The following is a 7,109-nucleotide window of genomic DNA, read 5'->3' as shown; positions in this document are numbered from 1 at the left end:
CCTTGATTATCAATCCAAGTTCATTAATACCTTTATCTTCAACGACTTGTACATCTTCATTTTGTTGCGACCGAAGTTTACAATGTTGGGAAACCTTTAAGTTTAACATAAATATTTTATTTTATTTTATTTTGAAAACTTAAATTTAAAATGTTTCGATAATTTAATAACTTATTAATTTATCGATAAATTAATACTTCGCTAAATTGATAGAATTTGATAGTCCCAACATTATAAATTTATTGAAGGGTTACTGTAAATAGGGAGCTTTTGCAAATCATAAAACACAAACTTTTTCTTAAAGCAATAACTCCTTATATGGACTTTGCGAAAACTGAGATAACCAAGGGAGTAGAAGCTATTTTTAACAGAATGAGAAACGAGACACACGATGATGATGAGCGAATATTGAGATTGAATTCTGAAGGTACTTACAGTTTAGTTTATGTTTATAGCTTTCTTTTTTTTTTCTGTTGAATTTCTTAATTATCTAGATGAAAATAGTACTAGGCAACTAGCGCTTGATCAAACTAATGATCCATGGCTTATTTCAGATAAGGAAGAAGCAGATATTGAATTAGATGGCGGAAAAACAAATGCGAGAATATTTAACAAGCAAGAGCGCCATTGGAACAAACCCCATTCAAGGTGTTGTTGGATCTTGAGGGTGTAGGAGCCGACGAAGGCAGATTAGGCGTGGATTTCGTGACCATATTAGATATCAGTGGTAGCATGAAGGGTATCAAGTTAGCAAAACTGAAACTTGCCATGGAATTCTTGGTCCAGAAACTAAGTCGAACTGATCGTTTATCTATCGTCACTTTCAATAAAAAGGCCGAGAAGCTATGCCCACTGCGTCAGATAACTGAAAATTCTCGAACAGAGATCGCAGATCAAGTCAATGATTTTGTAGCCAAATTTAACACAAACACTGAAGCTGGCCTGAAATTGGCCTTAAAAATACTGAATGACCGAACTCGCACTAAAAACCGTAGTGCAGCTATAACCTCTCTTACTCATCTATACAGCATGATCAACCTACTGACACCCAGGCTTTCACTATCCCACCCACTACTTCAGGACCTTATATCCCTCCTCACCTTCGGTCCAACTTCCCATCTGCTGCATCTGTTCCACTTCCAACCTCCCAGCCTACGTCAGTTCCACTTCCTCCACCTGTACGTACGTCAGTTCCACCAGCTCCTATGTCTGCACACCCACCTTCCCCTAATAGACCCCTGTACCTACGTCGGTCCAATATCTTCTCTAAGTCAGTTTCTCCGGGTCCTTTATGCACTAATTCCACAGCTGCAGACTCCACCATCTCCTCTGACCCTACTTCTACACATCGTAACTCCACTACCATCCCTACTACTGTCCTTCCCACAACAGAATATCCATCCTCGCCACCTACTACTGTCCTTCCCACTACAACATCCCCCCCTCACCACTACAGCTCCTTCTCGTCCTGTTACTCGAGCCTCCCGTGGTATTTACCGACCGATCCACGGGCTCAATCTCCATGTTCAAACTTTACGGCATATCTCTCCAATTCCTCGCTCTCACTTGTATGCTCTTAGGGATATAAATTGGAATGCCGCCATGAAAGATGATCACAATGCTATGTTTAAAACTAATACGTGGGAACTTGTACCACGACCTCGTGATACTCATGTTATTTGTTCCATGTGGCTTTTTCGTCACAAATATAATGCTGATGGATCTTTGCAACGATACAAGGCTCGTCTTGTTGTTAATGGCAAATCTCAGCAAATTGGGGTTGATTGTTTTGAAACGTTTAGTCCGATTGTCAAACCTTCTACTATTCGTACTGTTCTTACTATTGCTACTTCGCGTTCTTGGACAATCCATCATCTAGATGTTAAGAATGATTTTCTCCATGGTGATCTGACCGAGACAGTTTATATGCATCAGCCTCCAGGATTTGTTGATCCTGATCACCCTGATTACGTATGTCGACTACGCAGATCGTTATATGGTCTCAAGCAGGCTCCTCGGGCGTGGTTTTAGAGATTTGAAAAGTTTATCACAGGTTGTGGTTTTCGTGGTAGTGTATGTGATCCCTCACTTTTTGTTTATCAATCAGGATCCAAAACGGCATACTTACTTTTATATGTTGATGACATTATTTTGACAGCCTCTACTGATGCTCTCCTATGCCGCTTCATTGATTTGATGAAGAGAGAGTTTGATATGTCTGACCTTGGTCCACTACATCATTTTCTGGGCATCACTGTTACTCGTTCATCCTTAGGATTATTTTTGTCTCAGTCATTATATGCACAAGACATCATCGCGCGTGCCTCCATGACAAAATGTAATCCAGTGACTACTCCGGCCGACACAAATTCCAAGCTCAGTGCTACCTCTGGCCCGGCACTTTCAGATCCCACTCTATACAGAAGCCTAGTGGGTGCTCTTCAGTACCTAACTTTTACTCGGCCAGATATTTTATACGCAGTTCAGCAGGTATGTCTATTTATGCATGATCCCCGTGAGCCTCACATGCATGCCCTCAAGCGAATCCTTCGCTATCTTCAGGGCACCATCAACCACGGACTATTTCTCTCGGACTCCTCTATCTCTGGCTTAACAACATACTCTGATGCTGACTGGGCGGGTTGTCCTGATTCTCGACGATCGACATCTGGTTTTTGTGTCTTTCTTGGTGACAATCTCATCTCTTGGTCCTCCAAGCGTTAAGGCACAGTCTCTCGATCCAGTGCTGAAGCTGAATACCGGGGAGTAGCAAATGCGGTTGCTGAAACAACACGGCTTCGCAATCTTCTTATAGAGCTCCGACTACCTCTACGACGTGCTACTATTGTTTACTGTGACAATGTAAGTGCGATATATATGTCTGGAGATCCTGTTCAACATCAACGCACCAAACATGTGGAGATTGATATAGATTTTGTTCGTGAACGAGTTCGTATTGGTGCCATTCAATTCTTACATGTTCCCTCTGAGAACCAATATGCTGACATCTTTACCAAGGGGCTTCCTCGACAGCTATTTGTTCGCTTTCGTTCTAGTCTTAGCGTTTGTTCCTATCCCGCTCGGACTAAGGAGGTGTAATAGACTTTATATTATCCTCTTGCCTTATTTACCTTTAGGAGATTATCTCCATTTACTTGGGTTGTAAACACAAAAGATATTATATGGTTTTATATATATTCTAGCCAAGAGGAACATTTCTCCTCAAAAAAATTATCATCAAATCCAAGAGATCTGAGTGTTGCATTCTCTACGTCTTTGGCTGGGCTTCTTAACGTGTGTATTGAGGCCTGACTCTGACCGTAGCACCACTGAATAGTTCACAACTCAATAAGGCAAATGCCGGAAATTACCCACAGACAAAGCCGGCGACCGTAATGGAGCCTGTAACTGTTACATTCAGGTCATTGTACGACAGGGAAACCCGTAAGGTGCTTGCGAACCTTACTCTCTCCCAAAGGTTGATAAAAGATTTGGCGTCCAAATCTTCAAAGTGGGTTTTGAGTACAGGTATATCCGATTTGCAATTACTATGAATAATTTATTCAAAACAAATCTCATAAAATGAAAATATGATGGACATGTATGTCCTTGCACAGGGTTCTTGGGAAGGATAAATTTGATTCTGATGAGAGACTCATCAACGTGACCCGCACAGCTAAGTCAAAAGATGAAGAAAGACGGGAGGTACTTGCTGAAGAAACTCGTATTGGAACTGCAAGTTTGATAAAAGAAGCCAGAATATTGGCTGACAAAGAAGAGCTGGCTGAGGCTAGGAAAAAGTTGGAAGATGCCAATGCATCACTTTCGGAGATTGATGCGGTACTTTAAGGCTCAGGTGGAGCACCTCCATCTACTCATGGCATCCCAAGAAACTTATGACAATCAAGGAAAAGCTTTTGCACTTGGACTTGAGGCTTCTCATGAATCACAACGTTCCACAGCTCTCCCAGCTGGTATTCCAAGCTTGTACGACACACCCCTTATGGCCGAATACAAAACACAAGCTAGAAATTATGACTTGGATCCTAAGGTTATAAAGTGCCCACACCAGAGGAAGATAAGATAACCACTGCACCCCCACCTCCTCCAGTCCTACAGGTGGATCGTGCTAAGATTCAGCAGATCCTTGATATGGCCAACCAGCTTGCCAAACTACTAAAAGATCTGGACTCGTAGGCTCCATCGTCGTGCGTCCGACCGAAAACATCAAAGGCCTTGTCTCGCACAAGCTCATATGATTAGTGACCTTGCTCTTTTACCGTTTTTACAGCTTTATCTCTATAATGTATCCATGTCTTTCATGTAATTTCTGTTAAGTCCCTTTCATGTTTCATGTTTCGAATAATCCCTTATAAGCTTGAAATAAATGTATGAGTTTTGTTTAGTAAATTTTTTAAGTTTTCCTATTTTCTCTTTGCACTTTATTTATTTATTTTACTAACTACTATGGCAACAATACTTATAGAAGGTTATTTTATTTTGCGACTCTAATTGCAACGGTTCTATTCATAATCTATCGACAAAACCGTTGGCCGCAACGTCTATTAATTTGGGAATCCTAGTTCACCATCATCGATTAGTAGGAAATACCATATAGTCTTAGGAATAATATATTAGAGAGAGTCTAGTCCAGTTGACTCAACATGTCTGTTTGGTCCTATTTGGGAAACTATATTATAGTTTGGTCTTAAAAATTATGTCTTGGTCCTAGGGTAATGTCATGGATGATGTAATTATCATCTTGTAGTGGTAGAAATACCCTTTTAGATTAGGACCATATATATATATATATATATATAGCCAAAAAGTAAGAGAGAATAAATCATTTTCAGATTTACTTTCTCTCTCATCTTTTTTTCTTTCCAGATCTAATTTCTCTCTCTATTTTTCTTTCTTTTTCTTTTTCTTCTTGCTAATAATGGCGTCTTCATTTTTTTTCTTCTCTTTTCTTCCTGCTGCTGTAACAATGGGGATTGAATGTGAAAATCTACGTCCGTGATTTAGATATGTAGATCGGTAGGTGTAGACGATGATTATGATGATGTTGGTGCTGTTGAATACGATTTTCTAGGGTTTTTTTTTTCTTTTTTCTGCTGCTGCAATTAAGTGATGAAGACGAGAAGAATAAATGAACTGTTGTTGCTGTTCATTCTGGTGATGTTGTTCTTGTTTACGTTCTTGATTTGAGAAATGATTTCTCTTGTTGTTGATTACGATCTTGATTTTTGAATGTCTTTGTCTCTGCTGATGATAATGATGAAGAAGAAGATGAAGATCTGTTGCTGCTGCTGCTGTTGACGATGAAGATGATGGTGTTTAATCTTGATTTTTGAATGTTTTTTGTCTCCGTTGTTGATGATGATGAAGAAGAAGATGAAGAAGATAAAGATCTGCTACTGTTGTTTCCGTTGATGATGAAGACGGTGGTGTTTTTGAAGACGAAGATGTTGCTGCTGCTGTTGAAGACGACGAAGATGATGATGGTGCAGTTCATTCCATAAATGAACTCTGTCTTTTTGGGTTTTTATGTGGAGTTCATTTCCGGAATGAACTCTGTTTTTTTAGGTTTTTATATGGAGTTCATTTCCGGAATGAACTCTGTTCTTTTTAGGTTTTTATATGGAGTTCATTTTTGAATGAACTCTGTTTTACTATGTTTTTATTTAGGTTTTTATATGGAGTTCATTTCTGGAATGAACTCAGTTTTACTCTGTTTTTTTTAGGTTTTTATATGGAGTTCATTCCTGGAATGAACTCTGGTTTATATGTTTTCTGAAAAAATAAGTAGAAATTAACAAGAGTTCATTTTGACGAATGAACTGCTACAAGAAAATAGGTAAAAATTAACACGGAAGGGTACTTTTATCTGTTTTATATTTTAAATAATTGTGGACCAAACAGTAAAGACATTTTCTCAAAGGACTAAACATACATGGGCCCACCTAAAAAAGGACCAAACGATATTCTCCCCATCGATTAATATTCCGAGAGCAGCCACCACCCCATGCGAGTGTCAGGTGTCAATTCGCTAGGTCTTTATCTTGGAACGTGATTAAGTGGTCCATAGATTGTAGGTGGAAAATTGATGAGCCCCCTAGTTTTGGTTTAATTCCGAGGTGTTGTGGGTATGTTGAGTACTTCCCCGTACGGGCGAATTCATCAAATGAGCCTCAATCTTTGACAATGATCCCGCTGTAAATTCTGAAGTACCCACTACCCATAAGAGGAAGATAAGGGAAGTAGGAAACAATTGATCGGATTGACAGCACTAGCCTTCATTAGAACGGCATAATTTATCGGATTTACAGCACTAGCCTTCATGGACAGTAGTACGTACATGTGCCCTATGTTTAGGCACTAGGCGAGGCACCAAGCCCTTTGCCTTGTCTAGCCTCTAGGCGCCCGAAAATAAAATTATTTTTTATTTTGTGCTCATAATGTTTCGCCTTTGGGTGTTTATTGCTAACCCACCTTGGGAGACTCGTGCGCCCAGGCAAGCGCATAGGTCGCCTTTGATAACATAACATGTGCGAGAGTGAGCTATATATACCACCAGTAACAGAAGATAATAAGCATACTTGGCCAAAATTCGTCTGAATTTGGGATGTCAAAATATTATTGGAAAAGAAAATCGTATTTGCATATCCGATTAATTTGTCCGAAAATATAATAACTAGATATGAATTTGGGAATGAAGTTATCGGCATTCCAAATATACGTATTCCAAACTTTAAATATAAATATATACATATTTTTAACCTAGAAATATATGTATCATATTTATTTATTTTTATTTCTTGTTTTTGTTTATTAGAAAATTATTTACAAATATCTTCATCATAATTAAATTTTACTATGTAATATTAATTTGTAGCAAAATACAAATTTTTTATTATTTTCTTTATCGTGATTTCGGATATGAAAATTATTGAATATCCGGATAAAAGTTCGAATACGAATTCAAAAGGAAAATATATATTCGTTCGGAATTCAGACCGAAGTATATGAAATTTCCGGATTCAAATACAAATAGTGCCCTATTCGTATCAATATGGATCCCTTTACACGCTTTTATCTAACAATATTCT

The sequence above is a fragment of the Papaver somniferum genome, unplaced genomic scaffold (genome assembly GCF_003573695.1).
Source record: "Papaver somniferum cultivar HN1 unplaced genomic scaffold, ASM357369v1 unplaced-scaffold_131, whole genome shotgun sequence".
In the NCBI taxonomy this organism is placed as follows: domain Eukaryota; kingdom Viridiplantae; phylum Streptophyta; class Magnoliopsida; order Ranunculales; family Papaveraceae; genus Papaver; species Papaver somniferum.
Note: the sequence above shows the minus strand (reverse complement) of the source record.